Consider the following 16,942-nt stretch of genomic DNA (forward strand, 5'->3'; position numbering starts at 1 on the left):
GTTAACTGAGACACGAACCAAGTCATAGAGTCAAGAGTCGAATCCAGGCTTTAGGTCTTTGATGAGGAGGTAGGGTCTGAGCTCATAAAAATTTTGTATCATTCTCTAGAATAAACGAACAAGACCCGAGGGGGGATGCATTTCACTCCACACCCCTCCCCCTAGATTTGCCTCTGCATAAAGTGCTTATTCCGAAGAACACAATTAAAGAGTTTGATATACAAGCGCAGAAAATGTTCGATCAGTTTTTCTGGCACAGAGTGCACGGAGTCAAACTTCATTACGTCGAGATTAATTGTAAGAAACTGTGGTGATTTAAAATATGAATAAACTGCTTTTTATCCAGTCTTTTGTCATGAAGTAAACTGTATCATTTTTGGAGATGGTAAGACACTGTAAGTCGATATGTAGTCACGCATCTTCTTTATAACATTGCTTCTGCTTTTTGGTAATAAGCCTAAAGTTCCAGCAGACCTTACTAGTATTTCGGAGATTCGCCCTTTGAATGTACAGCGCCGCCGCCAAACGCACTTATTGTTCATCAATCTTCCGGCAGGGTTAATGCGATACGCCGCGAGCTCCCCTCCTGTATCAACCTTTTCATCTCAACGTAGCACATGGAGCCAATGTTCTCTGTTATTTCTTGGATCTCGTATTCCAATCTGGGTTTTCCCCTACCGTTTTTACGCCGGCCGTGGTGGACGAGCGGTTCTAGGCGCTTCAGTCCGGAACCGGGCGATTGCTACGGTCGCAGGTCCGAATCCTGCCTCGGGCATGGATGTGTGTGATGTCCTTGGGTTAGTTAGGTTTAATTAGTTCTGAGTTCTAGGGGACTGATGACCTCAGATGTTAAGCCCCATAGTGCTCAGAGCCATTTGAACCTACAGTTTTTACCTAACCTATAGGTCCTTCTATTACCAAGGAAGTTATTTCCTGATGTCATAACACATGTCCCATCATCCTGTCCCTTCTCCTTGTCAATATTTTCATGTAATAATATCGTCGCCAATCCTGCAGAGAACATCCTCATTTCTAATCAAATGGTTCAAATGGCTCTGAGCACTATGGGACTTAACTTCTAATGTCATCAGTCCCCTAGAGCTTAGAACTTCTTAAACCTAACAAACCTAAGGACATCACACACATTCATGCAGGATTCGAACCTGCGGCCGTAGCGGTGGCGCGGTTCCAGACTGAAGCGCCTAGAACCGCTCGGCCACTCCGGCGGGCCATTTCTAATCTTCTCAGTCCATCTAATTTTCAGCAAGAAAACAATCGCATTTTTAAGCTTGTACTTAATTAAAGCGTTAAGTTTATCAGCCTGAACCCTATCAAATTCAGTACTGCTAGTCTTTAAGAAACACTTATGAACTTTTCTTCATTTCTCTTTGTGAGTGACCACCAGCACATGTCTTTATGAACTATAATAGCAACGGTGTCAATCACTGAGTTTCTCCTCCTATCGCTAGGGTGTCTTTTTGTGAGTACTCCCCCGTTGAAATGAAACGTAATGAGAAAGAAAGAAGGTTAAGCTTTAACGTGCCGTTGACAGCGCGGACATTAGAGACGAAGGTGGAGGTGGAAGTGGAGGAAATCGGCCATGCCCCTTTCGAAGAAACCAGCTCATTTGCCTGGAGCGATTCAGGGCAATCGTGGAAAACATAAACCTGGATGACCTCCCTCGGTGAAACGAAATGTAATTATACGGTATCACCAGATGCCGTATTTCAGTCAACTCGTATGTCTCGATCATGCTGGTTTTAGTGTATTTTAATAAGTTGTTCTTAAGAATGTTTATCGTCTCTGTGACTGGAACGGTCGTATGGAGGCTCATAATCTCAAATGAAACAAATTACCTGATTATTGGAATTGTAATGTTTTTAATGTCATTAAGCTAAGTCTCGGGTGTCTCTGACGATGAATTTAGTTTCATGCGAACATACAAGCCGTTTGTTAATTACACGATTGTTCTTCTTGCTTAACATACATGTATGGCTTCCTATCCGTTTAATAATTGGACGAATCGGTGTTTCCTCCTTATGAATCATGAGTTCGACTCTCCTAAGATTTCATGTATGAGAGGGATTCATTACTACGCAATCTTTAATTTCCATTTCTGTGATAATGGAACTGCCTTTTTTTAAAGTTTCTTCTTGATTAATGCATTAAATTTGTTGCTTGGAACCTTATCAAGTTCAGTAACGTTAATCTTTAACAAAAATTGATGCATTTCCTTTTCGTATCCTTCGTTATGTCTTTGTCACCTATAATAGCGTTGGCATCATTCACTTTGAGGCAGTTATTAATCTCTCGTACTGTATTGCACTCTTTCCTGTTCACAACTAACAGTTATTTCTCTCGCAATATCTGCTCAGATATTAGTTTCGAGACTTCCCTAGTGAGCTCATTCTGTTCGTAAATTGATAATTGTGCCATGTCAGCGCAACCTTAGTACTACCATAAAACTAGGTAACTTTGCGACTGAGATATTACATTGTGACAAAAGCTAACTCCAGGTATTTATTTTTAAATACCGTAACTCAGGTCAATATTCAATATATAGCTCTGCTGCAGTGTGTTCTTCCATAGTGTGGTGCCCGAGGCAGGATTTGAATCTGCGACCGCAACAGCAGCGCGGTTTCGGACTGAAGCGCCTAGAACCGCTCGGCCACAAAGGCCGGCGATATACAGCACCTAAGGCTCTTACACCAGAACACCGCCATATGAATGTAACGAAATGAAAGTAAGTGACGAACAAAAAGGAATTTCATATATACCGGATTAGAATTGTACTAAATTTATATTACAGGTAGCAAGATGTGTAAGAGCTGGAGTCTCTTAAACGTGGACACTAACACGTGATAGTAATGAACAAAGCAAGTACCCAACAATGGAAGGAACAGAACAAAACGGATTGAGAAATCAGTGGCAAAATCACAATGATATCATATAGTGTGTACACATTAGCGGTAAGCAAAATGAGAAGCTGATTGAAATGAATCGTTACCCATTCCATAAACCTCCAAGCGTTCAGGTACCTAGTTGAATCAAAAAGCAGCCTAAGAAATTTCCTAAATTTCGAGGTATTCAGCACTCGCGATATTAAAATAAAATTCGTCACATGAATTAATAGACTATAAGAGAAAAGCGTTAGGATTTCATTTAGGCTGAAAACTTACACAGATTCGAAAATTAATTACCCTACCGAGGAGAGGCTCTTACGAGCAACCTATTTCACCAAGCTCTAAGCGAACTACGACGAGCTCCTCTCACAAACCGGGGTTCATTTTTCTCCATCGGAAGTGACCAGAGATGAGGCCTACTGTATTGTGCCAACCTAGACAAAAGGTCCGACCGAGGCAAAGAGAAACCTCTTTGTTACCCAGCAAGCATGTACTAAAAGGTTGGCCATCTGTCACAACAGCAAACTATTCTACACACACACATACACACACAGTTATTCGTTTTATTATTTCAGAAAGCAATAAAAAGGACAGGTGCAGTGGAATATGGCACATGTGTGTGGGGCTCAGAAAAGTAGCAAACCTTAGTGCACTTTGAACAAGTGCATTTGAATTAGACGATTAGCAGAAAAGTTTAGTACAAAATATGAAAAATATGTAAGCCGTGGCTGATATGAGCGCTCTCAGCCGCTAACCCTTTTTATACCGGAGGAAATTTACTAACTGCACCGTAAATTGAATCGCCACAGATAATGAACTGAGCCTAATTTAAATAAAATCACTAGAAGAGGCTCACATAGAGATCCTTCAGTGCTACATGTAATTTACAGTGTGTGCAGTGCAACGACCTTATACGTTTGTTGTAGTCAATCGACGCAAAGCGTAGACAGTGAGTACAAGTAATTGATTAACAGCTATGTCGGACGATCACGAAATTGTTTAAGGCTGTTTGTAGCACGAAGTCCGAAGATAACTGATTCCCGTAAATTCTTGCCGGTTTCTATTGCGGGCGGAAGATTGGAGAAGTGCGTTTTATCTTGACGTTATAGATCCAACGTATTAATGTCATATTTTGCCCACCTTTTAGTGGTCTTCTTAATCCGGTTCGCTATGCCGATTACAGACAGACTTCGCCTCTGTGTGGCTCAGGGACGCAGAACAAACAAATTCGTTCAGAATTCGTATTCAGAATCACTGCTCTAACATTTTACATACGCCTCGAAGAATGACTTAACAAAGTGTATTCAAAATACGATAAATGAGTAAACTTTTTATGCTACTCACTTTTTTTTTTTTTTTACAACACCGATCTGGCAAGTAGCTGCGTGTTTCTCAACCAGAGATCGATACATATTGTATAAAAATGGTTGTATGTAACTGTGAATGTTCCACACCACCTCCTAAATCACTAGGCCGATTTCAACCAAACGTGATACACGTATCCCTTACTGTCAGGCAACAATCGCTGTGGGGGTAAAAACCACCTTAGTAATACAGTTCAGGAGATATGACATCCTAAACAACGAGATGCGTGAAAAACTCTTGTATTGTCCACGACTTTTAAATGTATTAATTCTTTGCTACTAATTTCATTCGCAACACTTTTGCGTTAGTATCCACATATGCTGCCGAATGTACCTACAAAATTATATCACTGTATGACACATATATCAGCAGATACCGAGCGAGGTGGCGCAGCGGTTAGCACACTGGACTCGCATTCGGAAGGACGACGGTTCCATCCCGCGTCCGGCCATCCTGATTTAGGTTTTCCGTGATTTCCCTATATCACTTCAGGCAAATGCCGGGATGGTTCCTTTGAATGGGCACGGCCGATTTCCTTCCCCATCCTTCCCTAACCCGAGCTTGTGCTCCGTCTCTAATGGCCTCGTTGTCGATGGGACGTTAAACACTAATCTCCTCCTCAGCAGATATGATTCAAACAATGAGATTCGCGAAAAAACTGCCGCATCACACATGACGCTTAAATTTATTACCTCTTGGATAGTAACTCTATTCGCAACATATTTCGCATGCAGTATCCATATATGCCGCTGAATGTATTTACGGAACTACATCACTGTACAACACATAGTTCAAGAGATATGATGTCATAAACACTAAGATGAGCGAAAAAATTTCGCGTTGTGGATGAAGTTTTATTGCATTTACTATTTACTACCAACACCTAAGACATTCCTGCAGGCGAGTCAGCTTAAGAAAATCCCTGACACCTGGTAGGACTTTTGACAGTTTTCAACTGGGATGCGCAAACGGCTGTAAGCGAAAACATTAGCCGTCTGTAGAGCTGTCATGCACTTGATGGTGATTTGCAGAGAATAGATGTAGATGTAGATACAGGCTAGGCATGTGATACATGATTGTAGGAGCCAATGAGTAGCAGTGCATGCTGAAGATGATGTGAGGATGTGAATTGGGAGAGGGGGACTGGATGAAGTTAGCGGAAACTGTTGAGTGGAAGTAGTGGATTGCCTGAGATTGCGGCCAGCGTGATTACAGGAGTGGAGGATGTGTTGTAAGAATAACTCCCATCTGTATAGTTCAGAGAATCTGGTGGTCGAGGGAAGAATTCAAAAGGCCTGGGCTGTGAAGAAATTATTGAAACTGAGCATGTTGTGCTCAGCTGCATGTTGTGTCACCAGGTGGTCAACTTTGTTCTTGGCAACAGTTTGGCAGTGGCCATTTATCCTGGTGGACAGCTGGTTGGTAGTCATACTGACATAAAAGCTTTGAAGTGTTTGGAGCATACCTAGTACATCACATGGCTCCTTTCACAGGTGACCCAGCTTCTGATAGGTAGAATAAACCTATGACAGAATTCGAATAGGATGGTGTGCATCACATGGCTCCTTTCACAGGTGACCCAGCTTCTGATAGGTAGAATAAACCTATGACAGAATTCGAATAGGATGTGTTGGGTGGGTGGTATGGGCAGGTTGTGCACCTTGGTCTGCCACAGGGATATAATCTGTGTGGCAAGGGGCTTGGAGTGGCAGTGATACAGGAATGGACTAGGATGTTGATTAAGTTGGGTGGCTGACAGAACACCACAGAGGGGTGGAAGGATTTTGGTTAGGATGTCGCTCATTTCAGGGTATGATGGGAGATAATCAAAGCCCTGGGTGATATTGAGGGTGGAGGTGTACCCCTCTGCACTTTTTAGCTGATTATTTGGGTTGGTGGGAGGATTTGGACTGTGTGAGAAAATGGCATTGCAAATCTGTTTGTGGGTTAGTTTTAGGGAGTATTGCCTGTTTTTGAAAGCCTTCAGGAGGTCTTAAGCGTACTGGGCAAGGGAATTCTTGCCACTGCAGGCGTATTGACCGTGGTGGGTAGGTTGCACCTGCAGAAGGACGAGCACCTGCAATAGCAGGCCCAATTGAGGAAGCACATGAGCTTATGGCATTGGTGTCCTTTCTGATAACTGGAGGGATGTTCAATTGGGTGTGCATGGTAAACAGCCCTTGGTGCCCTATGGGATACTCCAGGTGACCTCGTCTCCTGTAAAGTCACTATGTGTTGCCAACGTTGACAATTCCAGTGCAGTGGTGTCATGGTGCTGCCCATGGCGAGCTCAGCAGGTTCGCACCACTTGCAGCATCATAATTCCCTCCAGTGACATTTTTTGGGTACTCGGTGTCATTCTCCACCTCCTCATTGGGCAAGCAAGTGGTCCTGCCCTGACTGACATTTGTTGCATATTTGTCACAACTGCCCACTCATGGAGGCCGTGCATGTGTTATGCCAGTGGATAGGTCATTTAGCAACTGTTTGCGACAGTCAGTGAGCCATTAGTCAGCCATTGGACACTCTAGTACTTTCATTGAAGCCATGGCTGCATCCTATGCCCTGCACATGTTGCCCCAGCATAATATGCTCACATTAATAATGGACAGACTGCCAGATGAATTCCTGGTAAACTTGGGAGTGACAATCAGCTTCTTGGGTTGCCTAGAGTTGTAACAACCACTCCATTTGGTTGTATCTTACAGTAAACTCCACAGTGGTACATGTGTAATAAGAATGTGGAATGGCAACTTACCTTGTTAGCGATCAAATCACTGTTAGCGCAAAATATCTATATGCTCGATGCATTTTCTGATTTTTCGTTCCAGATCATTGACAAAGTGCATTTAATGTCTCAATCTGTTACTTTTCATGATTTGGACTCCTTAATTTTGTGCTGCAGCCCGCTGAGAATGCCTTGAGCCACGCAGCACATTTTGAGGCTTGTTTCTTATGAGTTGTCAGTGGTATCCAATTTTTGTCATACCCATCCCATTCCTTCACCATGTGTGACAAGGTAAAGGCTGAGTTGCAGTGTTAACAGGATAAGGGCTAGAACTACTTAAACCTAACTAACCTAAGGACAGCACACAACACCCAGCCATCACGAGGCAGAGAAAATCCCTGACCCCGCCGGGAATCGAACCCGGGAACCCGGGCGTGGGAAGCGAGAACGCTACCGCACGACCTCGAGATGCGGGCTTCCTTTGATGGTGATTAAGAAGCCAATAGCACCATGCACATTTGTGATGATCTGGAACAGATGGTCAACGTGAAATGTGTTGCTGATTTGTATCTCATTCCACAGCAGACAGAATTGGTAAAGTTGTCAGGCGGACTATTTTGCCTGCATCAACTTGTGTGATGCTTACCTATAGTTACCACTGGATGTGGTTTATCAGACTTTCCTGGTCCTCAGTGCCCCCTTTTTAGGCTTTTCCAGTTTAATCTCTTACCTTTTGGGATCTTGTCTGTGCCAGTAATTTACTAGTGGTATTTGGAGCAACTGATTCAGCACATTCCCTGTTGTGTCAATTACCTTGATGACATCTGTGTCATGGGTCCTAATCGGGAAGAGCATTTACACAATCTTCGGTCAATTTTGCAATGCCTCCTAAAGTATGGCCTTCATCCCTATAGACGACCACATCAGGGCCACTGTCACCTACTGGTATGCAAGAATCTAAAGGAGCTCCAGTCTTTTTCAGGTAAGATTTTATATTATTCTCAGTTCATTCCCTAGGCCATGCACATCTTCCAGCCTATTCTATCGTCAGAAGGGCATTAACAGTTGAATAGTGGCATATAGGTGGGCAGATAAATAATGGAAATCATTTTTTTTTAAATTAATTGGAAAGAATAACTGAAAGAAAATGGAAGGTACACTTTTGCTGGGGGAGGTATAACTGGTACTAATATCAACAGTCCTTCAATGTCAATGCTTTTAAGATATATATTCATCATTTAAGTTATGTACTTCTTCACATTAATTCCATTGTGTGTAATCCTGATTATAACAGTGCCAATACAGGATTGCTCCTCCACTGCTCGCACAAATTCCTCTTGTCTGCTCATATTTACTGTCATAAATTCCTTTCCTATATTTATCCCAGGTTTCAATGTTGATTGCTGATTGTCATATTTTTTCATCCAGTGATAATTTCAGTATCGGTATCTTGGGGAAAGGTTTTCCCCACTCGTCTACTTGTCTGTAATTGAATATCAGCTCATTTGGTGTAAATCCAGGTGATGTATGTGGAAGGTTCTTAACAATTTGTAAGAAGGGAGTAACATATTCAGTCCACTTGGTATGTTTGTGAGGTTTATAGCCCTCACATACCTGTTGAATTCCTTAAACACCCTTGCTGTGGAGGATGCTTCGAGATGAAATTTGAATACTGAAAGGCGTTTGATTAGATTGGAATCTACAAACTTTTTTCATTTACATCTGACAAAATATGAGGCATTATCTATTAACTTGCCTTCTAGTTTTCCTACTTTTGCAAAATAATCCTCTTTGATTCCTCTTATAATTGTACTTGCTGTAATGTTCTGTACCACACACAGTTTTGCATATTTTCCGCAAATATCATACAGACCTACTATATATTTTACTCATCCCCTACCTCTCAGATAGGGTCCAGCCACATCTAACCATACTTTTTCTAGAGGTGTTTTAGCTACAATGGGATGTTGGGATGTTCTCTTTGGAGATGTTAGAATGTTTTGCTTTCTGGCAAACACTACACTTTCTTACCATCTGCAGTACTCTTTATCTAAAGTTGGGGAAGTAATGATGTTTACCTATTTTGTCAGTGCATTTTACAGTGCCAAAATGGCCCCAAGTACTGTTGTATATAAGATAAAATCAACCACATATTCCTCTGTCAAACACATGCACCATTGTTCTTGTTCAGTATGGTTCCTATGGAACAGAACACCATTGTGAATAGCGAATAACCTTTTTAACTTTTCACCGCCGTTTTTTATTTTTTCACTCTTACCTTCTCTATCGTTTGTCTTCCGGCTGTAATTGTTCCTTGTATGGTCACAGACATAGTATGGTCACAGTGGTTTGTACTCCATCAACATGGCTCTTATTTCACCTTCCTGCTCTAAAAGATCTTTGAATTCCTGTAAGTCTTATGGTAATCGAGAAAGAGCATCAGCTATTACGTTTTGGTTTCCTTTTATGTATGCTATTTCGAAATCGAATTCTTGAAGATACATACACCACCTGGCCATCCATCGGTGTAGCAATTTACATGTTAACAAAAATGATAGAGACTGATGGTCTCAGTATACTTTTGTGAATTTGCCCCAAAGGAAATTCAGACTTTTTAAAGGACCAAATTATGGCCAAACCATGCGACACTATAACTAAACGTGAATTTTCAGCTTCGAATAAGGTGCAGCTGGTAAAGCTAATTACTTTAGGGATGAGATTTCCCTCTTCTTCTACCATTTGAAAAGTGCATGCACCCAGACCTTGAGAAGACGCGTTGATGCATTTAAAAAATCCTTCTCCATATCTGTTTGAGATACAGTATTAGCATTTAATAAGGATTGCTCGATGTTCTTGAGATCATTTTGACACCACTCATTCCATAACCAAGGTCTGTTTATCTGGAGAAGATTGAGTAAAGCATCAATGTTCATAAGTTGGATAGGGATGAATTTCCTGGAAAATGAGACTAGGCCTAAGTATGCCTTCAATTGCCTCTTGTTTTGAGGAACAGGGCAGTTCCTAATGGCAGTATGCCATTCAAAGAGATTGTGTGTCCTAAAAAATTTACCTTTTCTTGTCTGAAATTATATTTCTTGAGATTAGCTGTTACTGCATATTCGGAAAAGTGGCCCAATACTTGGTCAATTAATCTTCAGTGTTGTACCCAAGTGGATGTAGCGACTGAAAGGTCTTCCACGTATACTGGTACCTCACTCAAAAGTTCAGGCCCTAGCACTTTGTCCAGTGCAGAAATAAATACACCCTCACTTGCATTCAATCCAAACAGTAATATTTGAAATTCGAAGCTCTTGCCCCCCATATACGAAGGCGGTATACCTCCGACTTTCTTCATGTACATTTATTTGCCAACATGAAAACAGGAGGTCGATTATAGTAAAAAATTTAGCATCATGGAATTTCATAAGCTGTTCCTCTAAATTGGCAGGATGTGTTTGGACTGGTACAATAATCTTATTAATGTTACGTGCGTCGAGGACCAAGTGAACCTTGCTGTCTGGCTTACTCACCGCCAAAATAGGACTACAATAAGGGGAAAATGATGGTTTTGTTATGCCCCATTCAAGCATCCTGTTAATGTCTTTTCTTAGTGCATCCCTCTTTGTCTGTGGTAGAGGGTATGAAGTAGAATAAAAGAAACATGAGGATATACTTCCATTTTATACACAAAATCCTTAATGATACCTGGTCTTTTTTCAAATGCACGTATATGAGCAATTATCAGTTCCCTAAGTTCCGCTTGTTATTGAGACAAGCGCTTTGATTCACTTACCTTTGTGCTTATGGTGTCGATGTTTACTTCTTCGGCTGCTGACTGGTCGTTATTTTTGTATGTGTTGACAAACATAATTATGGGATTTACCAACTGAACCTCAAAATTGTGAGTAACTTCAGTTTTACGTCTGTTAGTACTTCCCCTGATTAGGTCTATTACAAATAATTGGTTATTTACTGTGAAATGAGATTGGCAGTTTCCTATACCAATTTGTAATTGGCGTGTCATAAATGTATCCTTACTTATTAAACAATCAACTATTAATTTCTCTACTATCAAAAAGTTGCATCATACAAAAAGCTGTCCTAATTCTACAGGAATTAAGGCTTGTATTTTGACTCCTTTCTTTTTCTGACCAGTAGCAGTTTGTACCTTGCAATTTTGCACTGGCATTACAGACTCACGTTTCTTCAGTTCTTGAAAGGATCCCTCTGACATCAAATTAGTTGTAACACCTGTGTCAAGCACAATGGATACATCAAGGTCAAATATTTTGGCTTTAATAGTAGCTTGTACCTTGCTCTCTGTCAAGTTTTTCTGTGTACCCTCATTACTTTGATACAGATCATCTTTCGCATCACTACCTTGATCGTATCTGATAAAGCAAGTGTCGATCAAGCTCATGCTCCAACTCTGCTCCAAGGTCACAGATCAGAGGCCTACCATGACTGATTCAAATTTTCCGACGTCGCAGTGGCATCAGTCTCTGGGTTAGGCATAACTTTCACTGTATGGACTGTTGGTGTTTGATTACGCCAATTACTATCCTGGGAGGCTCTCGACTGAAATTCTCTTTGTCTTTGCGCATTATTTGATACATGTGCATTACTTTTCTGGCAGAATCCCACTGTCTGTGGATTATTCAGCTGTCTGGTACTGTTTTGCGTTTGCCAAGCGATCAGCTGATTATTGCCAGTAGCTTGTGTGTGCACATATTGTACAAGCTCGCTACTCACTACTTGCCTGTTGAAGTTGTTTTTGTTAAATTTTGTCCATTTCTTTCATATTTGAATTTATGGTTTTCTCCATTGCCATTGTGATTACCATTACCGTTACCATAGGTGTGTGTGGGGTAAGCTTGCCAACCGTGTTGTACTACGAATCCATTGTTCACTTATTGGTCCATAAATATCTGTGGTACTATCCGCATATTAACAGGCTTGGGTTGTACTGGTCTGTCTTCGTATATCAAATCTATTAAGTTCAGTACAGATACAAAGTATTCAGTTCCGTGTTCTGGAATGGTAATGAGTTTTTCCCTAATGAGGTCAGGAAAATGGCTCCTTAAAATTTTCAGCACGTCTACTTGAGATACAGGATTCATCCAGTATGTGGTTTTATTCAAATATTTTTCAGAATAGCCTCTTAAGCTTCCATGTTTGCTACTGAATGGAGCTAGATTGAATACTTCATGTCTGAGCCTCTCTTGTACGGCCTCAGGCCAATATTTATCCAGAAAGGCTCTTTCAGACAGTTCGTAGTAGCGGCAACATTCCGCCATGTCCATAGCCCATAGCAGAACGCCACCCTGGGTGTTCCGACAACAATTCTAATTTCCTGGACTTTGGTCCAGGTACGAGGCAAAACATTTAAAAACGCTCTGATAAAGACTATGGGGTTTGTTCTTTCCATTCAGAGGTTGTTGTTGTTGTTATGGTCTTCAGTCCTGAGACTGGTTTGACGCAGCTCTCCATGTTACTCTATCCTGTGCAAGCTTTTTCATCTCCCAGTACCTACTGCAACCTACATCCTTCTGAATCTGCTTAGTGTATTCATCTCTTGGTCTCCCTCTACGATTTTTACCCTCCACGCTGCCCTCCAATACTAAATTGGTGATCCCTTGATGCCTCAGAACATGTCCTACCAACCGATCCCTTCTTCTAGTCAAGTTGTGCCACAAACTTCTCTTCTCCCCAATCCTATTCAATACTTCCTCATTAGTTATGTGATCTACCCATCTAATCTTCAGCATTCTTCTGTAGCACCACATTTCGAAAGCTTCTATTCTCTTCTTGTCCAAACTACTTATCGTCCATGTTTCACTTCCGTACATGGCTACACTCCATACGAATACTTTCAGAAATGACTTCCTGACACTTAAATCAATACAAGATGTTAACAAATTTCTCTTCTTCAGAAACGCTTTCCTTGCCATTGCGAGCCTACATTTTATATCCTCTCTACTTCGACCATCATCAGTTATTTTGCTCCCCAAATAGCAAAACTCCTTTACTACTTTAAGTGCCTCATTTCCTAATCTAATTCCCTCAGCATCACCCGACTTAATTAGACTACATTCCATTATCCTTGTTTTGCTTTTGTTGATGTTCATCTTATATCCTCCTTTCAAGACACTGTCCATTCCATTCAACTGCTCTTCCAAGTCCTTTGCTGTCTCTGACAGAATTACAATGTCATCAGCGAACCTCAAAGTTTTTATTTCTTCTCCATGGATTTTAATACCTACTCCGAATTTTTCTTTTGTTTCCTTTACTGCTTGCTCAATATACAGATTGAACAACATCGGGGAGAGGCTACAACCCTGTCTTACTCCCTTCCCAACCACTGCTTCCCTTTCATGTCCCTCGACTCTTATAACTGCCATCTGGTTTCTGTACAAATTGTAAATAGCCTTTCGCTCCCTGTATTTTACCCCTGCCACCTTCAGAATTTGAAAGAGAGTATTCCAGTCAACATTGTCAAAAGCTTTCTCTAAGTCTACAAATGCTAGAAACGTAGGTTTGCCTTTCCTTAATCTTTCTTCTAAGATAAGTCGTAAGGTCAGTATTGCCTCTCGTGTTCCAGTGTTTCTACGGAATCCAAACTGATCTTCCCCGAGGTTGGCTTCTACTAGTTTTTCCATTCGTCTGTAAAGAATTCGTGTTAGTATTTTGCAGCTGTGACTTATTAAACTGATAGTTCGGTAATTTTCACATCTGTCAACACCTGCTTTCTTTGGGATTGGAATTATTATATTCTTCTTGAAGTCTGAGGGTATTTCGCCTGTTTCATACATCTTGCTCACCAGATGGTAGAGTTTTGTCAGGACTGGCTCTCCCACGGCCGTCAGTAGTTCCAATGGAATATTGTCTACTCCGGGGGCCTTGTTTCGACTCAGGTCTTTCAGTGCTCTGTCAAACTCTTCACGCAGTATCATATCTCCCATTTCATCTTCATCCACATCCTCTTCCATTTCCATAATATTGTCCTCAAGTACATCGCCCCTGTATAGACCCTCTATATACTCCTTCCACCTTTCTGCTTTCCCTTCTTTGCTTAGAACTGGGTTTCCATCTGAGCTCTTGATATTCATACAAGTCGTTCTCTTATCTCCAAAGGTCTCTTTAATTTTCCTGTAGGCGGTATCTATCTTACCCCTAGTGAGATAGGCCTCTACATCCTTACATTTGTCCTCCAGCCATCCCTGCTTAGCCATTTTGCACTTCCTGTCGATCTCATTTTTGAGACGTTTGTATTCCTTTTTGCCTGTTTCACTTACTGCATTTTTATATTTTCTCCTTTCATCAATTAAATTCAATATTTCTTCTGTTACCCAAGGATTTCTACTAGCCCTCGTCTTTTTACCTACTTGATCGTGTGCTGCCTTCACTACTTCATCCCTCAAAGCTACCCATTCTTCTTCTACTGTATTTATTTCCCCCATTCCTGTCAATTGCTCCCTTATGCTCTCCCTGAATCTCTGTACAACCTCTGGTTCTTTTAGTTTATCCAGATCCCATCTCCTTAAATTCCCACCTTTTTGCAGTTTCTTCAGTTTTAATCTACAGGTCATAACCAATAGATTGTGGTCAGAGTCCACATCTGCCCCTGGAAATGTCTTACAATTTAAAACCTGGTTCCTAAATCTCTGTCTTACCATTATATAATCTATCTGATACCTTTTAGTATCTCCATTCAGAGGTAAATACTGGAAATTGTCGGTGCCTAAGTAATTCCTCGTCTGCAAGTAATGTTGACAAACACACTGCGCTGTCAGTGACAGGCGTGTTTGTGTTGGCTTGCGGTGTAGCGCATGGCAATTGTGTTTGCTCGACAGGTACAGCTGGTGGCAAGTGTTGTTGCATTCTGCAACCTTCGCTATTTTCCTCCGATGGGCCAGCCCCGCATCGTGGGTAACCAGGGCTTAGATTCTAACTTCTCTAAAAGCTTGGGTTTGTTTTCTGTCAAATGTTGTTTTGGAATGTCAGGAGTTTTAACAATACTGCCTCGTAACCTCTCCTCTGCTTCCTTTAAACCTGAATCTATTTAAGCTAGAAGTTGACCACTCTTAGACTTAACTTTTGTACTTCTGTACGGTAAGTTTTTGCATACATCTTGCAGCTTACTGACTGCATTCGTCGCATTTTTTACTGACACATCCATAGGGGATTGCGTCTCCTGAATTTGAGAGTATGCTTCACTAAGGTTTTGTAACTCACCTGAAAGTTGTTTCTGTTTATCGTCTACGAATGATACTTTTTCCGTTAACGTATTTATATTGCGATATTTATCGGTAATTATTCCTTGTTTTAGTTGTTTATCTAGCTCTGTCGCAGTGGTTAACATACTGGACTCGCATTCGGAAGGACGACGCTTCAACCCGCGTGCGGCCTTCCTGATTTAGGTTTTCTATGATTTCCCTAAATCGCTTCAGGCAAATGCCAGGATGGTTCTTTTGAAAGGGTACGGCCGACTTCCTCCCCCCATCCTTTCCAAATCCAATGGGACCGATGATCTCGCTGTTTGGTCCCCTCCCCCAAATCAGCCAACCAATCAACCTAGCTCTGTCAACTTCTCAGATAGCTCGTCGGATAATTCAGTGCATATACTTTTGCTGACATCACTGAACTGTTGACTAATACTATTCTAGAAATCGTTAAATGCTTTACTTTGCTGTGTAAGCTATTGTCCTATATTTTCCTGAAGTTATGGCCGGCCGAAGTGGCCGTGCGGTTAAAGGCGCTGCAGTCTGGAACCGCAAGACCGCTACGGTCGCAGGTTCGAATCCTGCCTCGGGCATGGATGTTTGTGATGTCCTTAGGTTAGTTAGGTTTAACTAGTTCTAAGTTCTAGGGGACTAATGACCTCAGCAGTTGAGTCCCATAGTGCTCAGAGCCAGCCTGAAGTTATGTGATCTATTGTGTAAACTGATGTCCTATAATTTCTGGATGTTTTTGTGAACTAATGTTTGAACTTTTGTGTTATTAATTGCATGAGTTGTGTCAGATTGTATGTCTCACTAGTACTTACATTATTTTTATGAACTATTTCCTGTTCTTGCATTCCCAAGGTCGTAAGCAAACAATCAAAGGAATTTTCGCTGTTGCATGCTTAAGTTTCAGTATTGGGAAAATGCTTCCGGATGAGAACTGAGAAATTGTCTCATCGAGCATCATAAGAATGACATCATGATTAGTTTTATTACCAGTGTCATCATTTTTTGATAGTGGGATGCCAACTTCGTTGTTTTGGTTGCCACCGGCCAGTTCACAAGTTGGCGTGTTAGCTTCAACTGTTGCCAAGCTCGGATTTCCGACATCTTAGCATATTGCATTTTGTAATGAATTTTCAACAATGGCCAGTTCCTTTGACTTCATTGTGAATAGTTTATAACAAAATAATGAACAAAATTTTTCAAGCATGAAATTTTTTCTGTATCTGTACTTTTCAATTAAAGTAGATTTAGCTGTGTCTTCACTAATAAACCTGATTATAGTCACACAGTCTTATAGAACTCAATGACTTATCTTGCACTTTAATGATGACTTTATACAAATTTTCATGTTAACTTTAGAAATGCACTTTCCATGAAGGATATTAATTGGAAGGATAAGAGATTATCTACTGCCAGAGGGATGGCACCAAGTGCAGCCACATAAACATACAGTGTAGCAGCTTCCTACATTTACCGCTGAAATCAGAATTTCTGAAGCATCTCATTTGTAAGCAGAATTTAATTTTAATTTGCTCCTTCAATGTTTTTCTTATTCCTAATCTCATGGTGATATAACAAGTACAACAAAAGTTTCATTAGTTTGTGGTAACAATTAAATGAATCATTTATCTCAAAAAAAAAATTTTCTCAAGGATTGAAATGTCTGTTCATATTTCGCTCAGCGCTGTCCTTTAAATGGTCACCACTGAATAGTG

This window comes from Schistocerca americana, chromosome 3, assembly GCF_021461395.2.
Source record: "Schistocerca americana isolate TAMUIC-IGC-003095 chromosome 3, iqSchAmer2.1, whole genome shotgun sequence".
NCBI lineage: Eukaryota > Metazoa > Arthropoda > Insecta > Orthoptera > Acrididae > Schistocerca > Schistocerca americana.